This window comes from Malus sylvestris, chromosome 10 (genome assembly GCF_916048215.2).
Source record: "Malus sylvestris chromosome 10, drMalSylv7.2, whole genome shotgun sequence".
NCBI classification, from domain to species: domain Eukaryota; kingdom Viridiplantae; phylum Streptophyta; class Magnoliopsida; order Rosales; family Rosaceae; genus Malus; species Malus sylvestris.
In genome coordinates, this window is record NC_062269.1 from 35,297,784 (window position 1) to 35,311,316 (window position 13,533).

The 13,533-nt window shown below is 37.3% G+C and overlaps 1 pseudogene; it reads left to right on the forward strand.

Annotated features, from left to right (window-relative positions):
- The first annotated feature begins 5,044 nt into the window (after nucleotides 1-5,044).
- LOC126587959 (uncharacterized) lies at nucleotides 5,045-6,236 on the forward strand (annotated as a pseudogene).
- Nucleotides 6,237-13,533: the final 7,297 nt, after the last annotated feature.

Below are 13,533 nucleotides of genomic sequence, written 5' to 3' on the forward strand. Positions count from 1 at the left end.
CCTCACATGTTTTAACTTTGTCATAGCGCTTTGAAAAAGTGGTCTGTGGTATCTGGAAAGCTGATGTTAAGTGTGAAGATTGCAGACAAGCATTATCCAATGAAATCTAGCTCTCGAAGTTCGGAGAACGGTGCCTCTTCGGTTTTCGAATAAGCAATCTTGTCGGGGATCTGGCTCTCGAGACTCAGAGAACGGTGCCTCTTTGATTTTTGAGAAAGCAATCCTGTTGGGAGTCTGACTCTTGAGATTCGGAGAGCAGTGTCTCTTCGATTTTTGAGAAAGTAACCTGTTGGGAGTCTGGCTTTCGAGATTCAGAGAACGGTGCATCTTCGATTTTTGAGAAAGCAATCATGTTGGGAGTGTTTTCTCGAATGTGAGTAAAGGTTAGGCATTTTTACCAGTCTGCCTTGCCACGGAGCACGGAGGTTGACACATATTGGGACTTTCTAGTTATCAAGCAGTGGTGCTATTCCTTTACCCTTGTGGGTAATAGTAGGGTAGCTGGATCTTCAAAATTTATGTGTCTAAACTTTGTCAGAGATCTTTGGCAAAGTTATTTGTGGTACCCGAGGAGCTGATGTTGCGTGTGGAAAACGGTGCTTCTTCGAAATCCGGATAATGGTGCCTCTTCAATTTTTAAACCAATGGCCGTGTTGCCCTTTTTTTATAAGGGCACCAATTGTGTGCAAGAAGTACATTCAGAGAGTTATTGCTTGTAGGAATTTTCCCCTTACTTCAGAGATTTATTGCACCTCATTTCTCCTTCATCATTTTTTAGAATGTATGGCCCATCCGACCGTTGTTTTGACTTGAACTTTGGTGAAGAGGCAGTAATGCCTTCTCAAGACAACATATGGCATCCATCCTTCTTATCTCATACTGGTCATCTTAACGTTGGGGACTATGTGATGAAGAATGATATGACCGCTGCAGTGGTGGCCAGGAACCTTCTTACTCCCAAAGATAACAGACTACTTTCCAAATGGTCTGATGAGTTGGCTGTTAAGGATTCTCTGGCTCTCAGTGTTCAGTGTGCAGGTTCTGTGTCTAATATGGCCCAACGCCTATTTGCTCGAACCCGCCAAGTTGAATCCTTGGCGGCTGAAGTGATAAGTCTAAAACAGGATATCAGAGGGCTCAAGCATGAGAATAAACAGTTGCACAGGGTCGCACATGACTATGCTACAAACATGAAGAGGAAACTCGACCAGCTGCAGGAATTTGATGGTCAGATTTTACTTGATCATCAGAGGTTTGTGGGTTTGTTCCAAAGGCATTTATTGCCTTCGTCTTCTAAGGTTGTACCGCGTAATGAAGCTCCAAATGATCAACCTTCGGTGCCTCTTCCTTCAGGAGTTCTGCCTAGTACTGAGGCTTCGAATAATCATCCTCTGGTCCCTCCTCTTTCTGGGGCTCTGTCGACTGCTGAGACTTCTCCTGAGCAACCTTTGTAAAGGCTCTCTCTTGTTTGTTTATTTTGATTCATGTATATGTACATATTTGTAACTTATCGGAGATATCAATAAACAAGCTTTGCTTCATTTCAACGTATTGTGTTAAATACACCAAGGCCTTCTTCACTAAGTTCTTTGAATTTTCCTTTTGTTGAAGCTTTGTGAGTGAAGCATGTAGGTTGAGGTAGTGTTCCCTTAATTTCCCGAGTGAGAAAAACTTCTCGTTTGGAGACTTGAAAAATCCAAGTCACTGAGTGGTCGTGAGACTTCCGAGTATCAAGGTGCAGTAGCATATGATAGGAGTCCCCCAAGTCTCCGGTCGAGGGAGTTGACGAATGAGGCATTTCCTTTCTAAGTGGTAGCCCAAAACTCCTTCTTCATATATATTTGTTATGAAAGTTGTTAGGTCCAAAGAAGAGGAGGCCTAGGCAAAAAAAAAAAAAAAAAAAAAATTCGAATTTTTTTTTTATTTTTCGAATTTTTGAATTTCCTAATTTTTGAAATTTCGAATTTCGGAATTTTTGAATTTTTGAATTTCCGAAAAAAAAAATTAAATATATATATATTTTAAAGCTTTGGTGTTGAAGTTTTATAGGTGAAGCTTTGAGGTTGAAGCTTTGTTGGGCATCATGAATTGATTTTGCTTCACACTATCTTGATCAAGATGGTGTGAAGCTTTTGTAGGTGAAGCTTTTGTGTTGAAGTTTTGTAGGTGAAGTTTTTATGGGTGAAGCTTTTGTGGGTCAAGCTTTTATGGGTGAAGCTTTTGTGGGTCAAGCTTTTGTAGGTCAAGCTTTGTTGGGCACCATGAATTGATTTTGCTTCACACTATCTTGATGCTTTTGTGTTGAAGTTTTGTAGGTGAAGCTTTTGTGTTGAAGTTTTGTAGGTCAAGCTTTTGTGGGTCAAGCTTTTGTAGGTGAAGTTTTTGTGGGTGAAACTTTTGTGGGTCAAGCTTTTATGGGTTAAGCTTTTGTAGGTCAAGCTTTGTTGGGCACCATGAATTGATTTTGCTTCACACTATCTTGATCAAGATAGTGTGAAGATTTTGTAGGTGAAGCTTTTGTGTTGAAGTTTTGTAGGTGAAGCTTTTGTGGGTGAAGTTTTGTGGGTCAAGCTTTTATGGGTCAAGCTTTTATAGGTCAAGCTTTTGTGGGTCAAGCTTTGTGGGTCAAGCTTTTATAGGTCAAGCTTTTGTGGGTCAAGCTTTTATAGGTCAAGCTTTTGTGGATCAAGCTTTGTGGGTCAAGCTTTTATAGGTCAAGCTTTTGTGGGTCAAGCTTTTGTGGGTCAAGCTTTTATAGGTGAAGCTTTTGTGTTGAAGCTTTTGTGGGTGAAGCTTTTGCGTTGAAGCTTTTGTAGGTGAAGCTTTGGAGTTGAAGCTTTGTAGGTGAAGCTTTGGAGTTGAAGCTTTTGTTGGGTACCATGAATTGATTTTGCTTCACACTATCTTGATCAAGAGTGTGTGAAGCTTTTGAGAGTTATGTTTGTCCTCCATTGATGAAGCTCTTTTTGGCATCATAAATTGGTTTTGCTTCACACTGTCTTGATCAAGAGTGTGTGAAACTTTTGAGAGTTGTGCTTGTCCTCCATTGATGAAGCTCTTGTTGGCACCATAAATTGGTTTGGCTTGACATTGTCTTGATCAAGAATGTGTGAAGTTTTTGAGAATTGTAGTTGCCCTTCATTGATGAAGCTTTTGTTGGCACCATAAATTGGTTTTGCTTCACACTATCTTGATCAAGAGTGTGTGAAACTTTTAAGAGCTGTGGTTGAACTCCTTTAATGAAGCTTTTGTTGGCACCATAAATTGGTTTTTCTTCACACTGTCTTGATCAAGAGTGTGTGAAGCTTTTGAAAATTGTGGTTGCCTTCCATTGATGAAGCTCTTGTTGGCGCCATAAATTGGTTTTGCTTCACACTGTCTTGATCAAGAGTGTGTGAAGCTTTTGAGAGTTGTGGTTGAACTCCTTTGATGAAGCTCTTGTTGGCACCATAAATTGATGAAGCTAATGTGTTCACCTCCTCCTTTTTTTTGTTTGAGGGGGAGAGGGGATGCTGCAAGTTTGAAATTTGAAAACTCCCTAACTTGTGTGGAAGTTTGAAAACTTTCCATGTGGGGTTTTCTCATGGTTTGAATTTTGAATTTCGAATTTCTTTGGCCATGTTGAACCCTATAAGAATGAGAAGTTTCCACCATTTTCATTACCTTCATTTGCTCATTTTGTAGTGATTTTTAGAGATAGAGTGCTCTTATAGTTGAGAGGGATTCCGACATTACTTTGCACCATCTTCAGGTTGGTAATCTTCTCCACTAGATCACATGCTTTCATTCTTGTTGAATTGTTTGAGTGTTCATGTATTTGGTTGAGAACATAATGAACTGATTGAGCTTTTCTCCACGCCCTAGGAACTTCCTTATGTTTCAATATTTCATGTGGTGATAGAGTTTGTTTCTGTTTGTTGTAGATGTCAGAGTTTGGAAGTCCTAGTGATGGGGGCTCCCCTAACTCTAACTTTAGGTTTGAGCTTGCAATGTTGGAGTCTTCAGGGCCTTTGTTGGAGTCTTGTACAAAAAATTCAAGATTGGGTGATCCTCGCAATTGCCAAGCCTTAGCCAATATTGGTTCTTCCTCCTTAATGTCAGTGGGTGATGGGCTTGTTTGTGACGCCATACCCATATTTCACTCTGAGTTCACAACATACCATTTAGTGCAAAACTTGTTAGATAGCGAAAAGCAGCTTGAGGCCCTAAGGTAGTCATGTAGTATCCCCCGTAGTGTAGGAATGCGTTTGGTGCATCATGAAGAATTGTCTTCTGAACCATCCAAGGGTCATGTTATGTTCTATACCCATATATTATTGACTTTAGGGGTGAAGCTGCTTTTGCACCGTTGCAACGGATGCTGTCTTTCATTGGATATGCGCCTGGGCAACTCTATCTTGGTTTTTGGGATACCTTGATAGGTTTTTATATTATTTGGATGGAATGTGGGTTAGGTGAGCCTTCCTTTCATCAATGGCGCTACTGCTATAAAATGCGCCCGATGAAAGCATGCACTGGGTATGCCGAGTGTGCATATCGGAGTGAGAGATAGCGTATTGTCTTTGGTAAGAAAAATGCGTACTGCACTTGGAAAAACCGTTGGTGCTTTCTTTATAATGATTGGGAGTATGTTAAAGGTGTCATGCCTGAGCGACATATTCCTACTCACTTCTAGACTGTAGGTTGTAATGTATCCATTGTTTGCATTATTTGCTATTTGTTGTGATTTTCTCTTGCTTCTAACATTTTTTCTTCGTGCAGTGACACGAAGGACCATCAAGTTGTCTGGACGGGAGCTAGCTGACATAGAAAAGGTGTTGAGGGTGCCTAAAGAAGATAGACATTTGGGCAAGCTACGACCCTTATTTTGAAAGTACGGTTTCTAGCCCCTAGTGTCGGAGTGCCAGAAACGAGCAAGTAAGTTGTGTCTTTCATTTCGCCCCTCTTTCTTTTACAAAGTTGCATTCCTTACTTTGATTTTTCTTGTTCAGTGGAGAAAGTGGGCAAGAAAGGGGAGATTAACGCCAAGAAAGGGAAAACACCCATGTTAGTTCCCGTAGACGACATTTTGTTTCACAAGGGAACTCGTAAGCACCGGGTGAGGCCAACTCCTAAACCTAAGTCGCAATAGGAGGTCCTCAAGATTGTTGCCTCAAAGAAGGCTGAAGCTGAGGCCATCGGGTGTGCTGCTACCATAGTTGCAAGGGAGGAGAGAAGACTGTTGCCTCATATTCCTACCATCAATCCCATATTTCCTCCAACCATGGAGTCTACTGACCAAGAAGGTGGCCCTAGCTGTAACCGTAAGAGAAAGTACAAGGAAGAAGTTGGCAGCATTTATTGGAAGGACTTGAAGGTTGCCATGCAGCCAAGTAGTTTTAGGTATGTCAATAATTGCCTGGCAGGACGTCTATCCATTGTTGATGAGCTTGGCGAGCCGCTAGATGAGAACAAATCAGATCGTGACCGGATGATGAGGTTATCTTCATATGTAAGTGTTACTTTGTCATTTCTTTGCTTTCTCCTTTCTTTTTCTTGGTAGTGACGATTATCTTGTCATGTAGGTCATGACCGAGTACGATGACAGATTACGAGAAGTCGAGCGGTACAAGGCAAAGTTTAAGGAGAATAAGCAGCTTGTGAATGACGCCAGAAAAATGAGCAAAGCTTTGGCTGATGCCATCCGCCTTAAGGATGAAAACTTTGAGAGTTTGAAAATGCGGAATGGTGAGAACGTGAGGCTCAAGAAAAAATTAGAAGCGACTAAGGAACAGTTGGAGACAACCATCCTTCAGGTTTCCAAGGTTAAATGGGAGTTGGATAGTGCCTTGGTTGAGGTTTCTGGGCTGAAGATGAGTATCCCAACTGAGAAGGATGCTGCTGTGCAGGAGTTCTTAGGTTCTCAGGCCTTTCACAATGCTTTTAGACCTCACTGCATCCGAGCGGCTAATTTTGAGAAAAGGAAATAGATGGTCGTCATTGAGCGTTACGACAATGGAAGCATTATCCGAAAGTACCGTGATGAGATGGATGAGTACCGACAAAAGGGTGAAGCCTTCGTCTTCGCAGTTGATCCTAATAGTGATGATGACTCTGATAATGAGGCTAGTATCAGTGAGCAGTCTCAGGAGAGTAAGGATGGTCCTGGAGATGCTGAGGAAGATGGTGATGACGATGGGGTTGAAACACAGATTGATATTGTCAGGGGTTCAGCCTCAGATGAGGATGACTCGTAGTGACCTCTTTTTCTGCATGTACTCTGGATGTACGAGTTTGTTGTTTGTGTGGCATGTGCCATGTACTTTAGATGTACTAGTTTGTTGTTTGTGTGGCTTATGCCATGTACTCTAGATGTACTAGTTTGTTGTTTGTGTGGCATGTGTCATGTACTCTAGATGTACTAGTTTGTTGTTTGTGTGGCTTGTGCCATGTACTATGGATGTACTAGTATGTTGTTTGTGTGGCAAGTGCCATGTACTCTGGATGTACTAGTTTGTTGTTTGTGTGGCATGTGCCATGTATTCTGGATGTACTAGTTTGTTGTTAATTACCAAGTATTTACACTATCATTGATGAATGCCTGGCTATGTTTGAGCAAATCCTTTGTTTAGATATAAGCCATAACTTGGATGTACTAGTTCTGTTAAGTACTGTTTGTTTATTTGTATAGTCTTGTTGACATATACTTAGACTTGATTTCCTGTTGGAAGCATTCATGTCGAAGCTTTTAACCCGAGTGTTTCATTGCTAGGAATGTAAGAGGATTAGGATCGAGTTGTCTAAATCACCTCTTTATTGAATTCATGCCAAATAGTCTTCGTTACATAGGATGCCGAACGGCTGAAGCTTAACACTTGTACAATGTGAATTTACTTGTAATAGTACTTCAAGTGATCAGCGTTTCATGGATGGCTAAGGGTCTTGCCATCGGAGCTTCTAAGCTTGTAGGAGCCAGGGCGATTGATGCCAACAACCTCAAACGGTCCATCCCAGTTTGGACTAAGTGTTCCTTCACTCGGGACTCTGTCGCAGAGTAATCTTTTCTTCAATACCCAGTCCCCCACTTTGAAAGAACGAGGTTTGACCCTGAGATGTAAACGGATTTCTATGTTTTCTGATTTTAAGGACTTAATTTCTTTCTTAATTTTATTGACTTTTCTTTGTAGATCTTTGACCGTAATTTCTTTCTTAGCCTTATTAAACATTTCCAAGGTTGTGCTAAGACATATTTTTTTGGACCACTTGGGGTTGACTAGTACTGGATTCTTCAGGGGAGACTAACTTCTTAGGATTCTTCAGGGGAGACTAACTTCTTAAGTTTCTTTAAATAAAATGACTTTAATTCAGGGTCATCTACTTTACTGATTAACTTGATAAGAATATCTTCTTGTTCTTCTTGTTTATTGAGGACTGAAATCTTTTTACAACAAGTATATGTGTGTCATATCTTAATGTCGGGGAATGAAATACTACTTGAGGAATTATTGGAAGAAGACGAATTACAACCTAAATCATATTCGGATTGACTATGGTTTGTTTCTCTTAACTCTAAGACTTGGATTAACTGGGTTTTTTCTTCCTCATAGATTTTCAACTGATTGATTGTTTTCTTGACTCTACATTTGTTTGCATAATAACCGAATTTGCCACACTTGTAGCATTTTCCTTTTTGTTCTTGATTTTTGGAGTGGAATTTTTCTGAGGGTTTCCTCTTCCACTTGCTGGACTTGGGTTTCTTGTAAAATTTATTTGCTTCAAAATTCTTATTTTTGAATTTGTTATATTTGGGGTGTCTTCTACTGGAGTACCTATTTGGATACCTATTGTAGGCTTTTGATTTTTTTCTTTTTGTTGGATAGAGCAATAAGAGGTAATATGTATTGTTCACAAAATGTTCCTAATTCGTATTTAGCTATTTACTTGTCTTTGTTGACTTGTTTCGTAATTTTCATATCAATACACATTTTCAATAATTCTTTTTGGATAATATTAATAATATTTCCATAAGTAAGGGTATGATATAGTATGATACCTTCTTCATTAATTAAAATGTTTTTGATTTTATGGGCGAATAGATTTGGTAATACATTAATGAATTTTTTTTTCCAAAATGGTTGATTACCATCCTCTCTAAGTATGACTCTAGATATGAAAACATCTTTGTACCACCTAAAATCGCTTAAGGTTGAACATCTTAAGTTACTAAGTTGGTCATAAATTCTGGAGGTGACATTATTGGGTGTCCCTATGGAATATTCTATAATGGTGAAAAGTAATGTGTTGACTGCATGTGGGACTCATCGTCCTATATGCTCATCAAATATGGGTGTTCCATCTTCGTCTATTTTTACTGCATTTTTAATTTCATTTCTTGATTGTTCAGTGAGATGTTTTTCCCACCAGGAATGAAGCATTCCTGTAAATCCAGTGACCAAAAGGTCGACAACTTGGGTTTGATTGAGGTTATGATTGGTAATATAACTATTAGCAACCATGGAGATGTGTTGTAATTTGTTCAACAATTCTTGTTCTAATAATCCATCTATGTTCCATTCATAGTGTTTAATTGATTTTAGATGTTTTTTTTCCTCAAATTGAATATCCGGAGGTGTTGGCCTTGGATACCAATTTTTTGTAAGAGTCATCAGGTTGACTCTTTTGTTTATAATTTGTTTTAGTTCAAGATTTTGAAAAGCTTCTTCTACTTTTCTGATGGAATTTGTTTCAATTTCGCCTTTTGAATCGCATATTGCGGAAGTTGTTTCTGGTTGAGATTCATCTGGGTGTTGTAAAACATTGACTGTTTTTTCTTGTTTTAACTCTTGTAACATTTGATCTATTTTTTGACTTGTGGAAATTATTTTCAAAGCAGTTGTGCTAGAGGAAGATTCTGGGAAGTGGACTAAGGGTTTTTCCCTAATTGTTGGTTTGGTTGAGAAAGTCTATCTATTTTGGTTTCAATTTTGTCTAACTGTTTTCCTATGATGTGTAGACTCTGGTTTGTGAAATTGTTTTGCTTTATAACTGGGTTAACTCCTACATCTTCCTTGGGGAGTTTAAAAGGAGTGGCTGGTAATTGTGTGTTTGCAGTTGTAATTTAAATTGTTTCTTGTGGATGGTGACTAGAAGAGACTATGGTTTTGTTTTTTTTAACCCAATTTTCTTTGGTGATGACTTCTAATTTCTTTTCAGACTCGGTAATATTTTTCATCAAAATCGAACAAAAATACTTCAAATCTGTGCTTTTTCATTAAATTGGTCCATTTAATGTAAATGTCCAATTTTTGTTCTTTTGTATATTTATTTCGAAAAATATTCCTTCTGGGAATATTTTCTGTTGCTTTGATGTCAGCATTGAGTTTCTTCCATCGAATTTTGAATGGTTTGTTCAGTACAAGTAATTGGTTGTTGATTTGACTTGCTTCGAAGTCGGATTCTATTAGAGAGGTTTGTTCTCCTTGGTTTTGAGTATTCGGCTGATATCTTGGATGAGTTACCTGAGAGGCTGTTTCTATTAATTTTAGTTTTATGTTAATCAGGTCATTGTTAATTCTTGTTGGGTAACTACTAAGCTAGTTTCTACTGCTTTTAATTTTTTATTGACTAAGGAATTAATTAAATCTTGATCTCGACCCACCATATCGACTGATGTGGATCCAGAAAAAAAATTCCTACTAGGTTCTAAAGATTTGTGTGGCTGGGCTAACTCGTGTAAGTGGACACTAGATTTTCTGGCTGGGGGTTAAAATTGATTTTAACTGTTTCGTCAAAATATTGTTCTATGTTGTCTAGCTTGACTAAGCTATTTTGTATGCTTACTGGTTTGCTTTCATTGATCAAGCACCAATATAAAGGTAGACTAATATCTGACCATTTGATAGTTCTGGGTATTTTGATGTTGGCATTTTCTTGATTGGTTTGTATCAAGAGTGTGTGATCTCGAGGACTTTTAACTAAGGATTGGAAATTCATGTTTATTCCTGTAACTTTGTAGTAAACTCTAAAGATTAAGGCTAATGGTTGGACTCATTCAAGAACTTGGTACCCGGAAGTTTTGATGTTTAATGTGAGCGCTTTTAGCATGTGGGGATCTGAAAGACTTATAGTGAGATATGGAAAACAATCAAAATGAATTGATCCGTTGTAAAGACTTGACTCAATCATTCCAAGAATGTTATCACTAAAGTCAATGAATCTTGCATCTTGGAGACATAACAAAATAGAGGTATTGAAGCATCTTCTCGTTAAGGGCTTGACTCATATTTGGACAAGACCTATGTGAATGTAATTGTAACCATCTTTTCTGTGAGTTTTAATTTATTCTGGTGTGAATAATTGACAAGTTTCATGTTCTTTACTAAGAGCATAAGCTTTTTCAACTGTTTTGACGTGATGTTCACTTCTAAAAGAGGCTACTGACCATTTCTTTTTGTAAATGTTTTTACTAAAAACCTTGGAGATATTCCAATCTCCAAAGTCGATACTGTCATCTGTTTGAAATTCTAAGTTTTGTTCTTTATTTACTATGTCTGGAATTCTACTTAAACTGGATCTGGAGCTAGTGCTGGCCATTGAATTAGATCTAAATAATCTACTCATAATGCTCAAAATGGAGATTTTCAATATGCAGATTTTCAATATATATATATATATTAGGATCAAGAAATACTCATTTTTACTCACATTTTGTAGGGGTTACTTTGTAACCTTTTTTAAGGACTTGAATCGTTTATTTTTCAAATCATTATTTATAGATTATCTTTGTAAAAATTAGACAAATTCAAAATCATTAAGACATCCATTTGTAGTGAAAAAAAATAGATGAATATAGTTCGGCAAAGAAATACTAAAAGGACTATCATTTAATCAAACGGTCATATAGTTTAAGATTTGAATGATTTTGGTAGATATGATCTTAGAAGAAAACCTAAAAGATAGACGGTTGAATAATTGAAATACATTACGGAATGAGCCCTACAAAATGTGTGTCAAGAAATGGGTGTCCTCAGACCCATACATATGCATATAAGAAGATCAAACAAATGATGCTGAACTAGTTAAATAGCATATGGCCATGAAAATACGACGATGAGAAATATGGACTTTTGAATCCGTAGAGATTGGATCAATGAAGATATTAATTAAACATTTACACATTAGTAAGACAAAAGTACACATGTGCTATGCTTATGGTCCCTCTACATTGGAGATGTATTGGGACTTTAGGGATTTAAATGTGATAACTGAAAGCATGAAGCCAATATAGTGGTAGGTGTTTAGGGACAGAAAGTACATAGTTGGTACCAAAAAGAAACAAATCCAAAATCATTAAGACATCTATTTGTAGTGAAAAAAATAGACGAATATAGTTCGGCAAAGAAATACTAAAAGGACTATCATTTAATCAAACTGTCATATAGTTTAAGATTTGAATGACTTTGGCAAATATGATCTTTGAAGAAAACCTAAAAGATAGACAGTTGAATCATTGAAATACATTACGGAGTGAGCCTACAAAATATGTGTCAAGAGTGTCCTCGGACCCATACATAAACATATAAGAAGATCAAACAAATGATGCATGAACCAATTAATAGCGTATGGCCATGAAAATATGACAAAGAGAAATGTGTGCTTTTGAATCCGTAGACATTGGATCAATGAAGGTATTAATTAAACATTTACACATTAGTAAGACAAAAGTACACATGTGCAATGCATATGGTCCCTCTACATTGGAGATGTATTGGGACTTTAGGGTTTTAAATGTGATAATTGAAAGCATGAAGCCAATATTTGGGGACAGAAAGTAGATAGTTTGTACCAAAAATAGACAAATCCAAAACCATTAAGACATATATTTATAGTGAAAAAATAGATGAATATGGTTCGGCAAAGAAATACTAAAAGGACCATCATTTAATCAAATGGTCATACAATTTAAGATTTGAATGATTTTGGCAGATATGATATTTGAAGAAAACCTAAAAGATAGATGGTTGAATCATTGAAATACATTACGGAGTGAACTCAACAAAATGTGTGTCAAGAAATGGGTGTCCTCAGATCCATACATATACATATAAGAAGATCAAACAAATGATACATGAATTAGTTAAATAGCGTATGGCCATGAAAATATGACGATGAGAAATATGAGCTTTTGAAACCATAACATTGGATCAATGAAGATATTAATTAAACATTTACACATTAGTAAGACAAAAGTACACATGTGCTATGCTTATGGTCCCTCTACATTGGAGATGTATTGGGACTTTAGGGTTTTAAATGTGATAATTGAAAGCATGAAGCCAATGTAGTGGTAGGTGTTTGGGGACAGAAAGTAGATAGTCTGTACTAAAAATAGACAAATTCAAAACCATTAAGACATCCATTTGTAGTGAAAAAAAAATAGACGAATATAGTTCGGCAAAGAAATACTAAAAGGACTATCATTTAATCAAACAGTCATATAGTTTAAGATTTGAATGATTTTGACAAATGATCTTTGAAGAAAACCTAAAGATGGTTGAATCATTGAAATACAATATGGAGTGAGCTCTACAAAATGTTTGTCAAGAAATGGGTGTCCTCGGACCCATACATATACATATAAGAAGATCAAACAAATGATGCATGAACCAATTAATAGCGTATGGCCATGAAAATATGACGAAGAGAAATATGGACTTTTGAATCCGTAGACATCGGATCAATGAAGATATTAATTAAACATTTACACATTAGTAAGACAAAAGTACACGTGCTATGCTTATGGTCCCTCTACATTGGAGATGTATTGGGACTTTAGGGTTTGAAATGTGATAATTGAAAGCATGAAGCCAATATAGTGGTAGGTGTTTGGGGACAGAAAGTAGATAGTTTGTACCAAGTTCGGGACCTTTTTGCTTTGACAATACACCCTTTATTTGGGTACCTAAATTTGAAATTCTTGTTTCTAATTCCCTCCTTTTCTCTACCAACCCAAAGGGTTTCCCTTTTCCTTTCAATTAAGGATCTCGAATGTGCGTGCATGATGCCCAAATGAAAAATGGAGGTTGACCACCACGTGGCTGTCAATTCATCACTTTAGATAATCTTGATATATTTTCACCGTCTTGGTCAACATCACGTAATTTGCTTTGTCCTAAACCGCAGGTTGGTTGTTGAGTCTCACCGCTAGTTGGTTGTTGAGTCTCCATGAGCCAAATGATTGATTAAGCAAACTCACCTGCCACTGGATTTTTTATTTTTTCTCTTTCTCATGGCCCATATTCAGATCAGATGCTTAATACTTTTATGTACTTATGTATGTATGTATGTATATACCTTATATATACACTATATAAATATATGGACTCCCCTACTAAGCGAGAGATTCTTGTGTGAGGCTACCGGACATGATGGGTTATGGGTGTAGTGTGAGAGAGGGGTGAGACATAAATGGAATGGAGCCGAGTAACATGAACAAATCAGGGGTGAGGGCTTTTTTTTTTTTTTTTTTTTTTCCTTAGGTCTAAAGTTTGTATA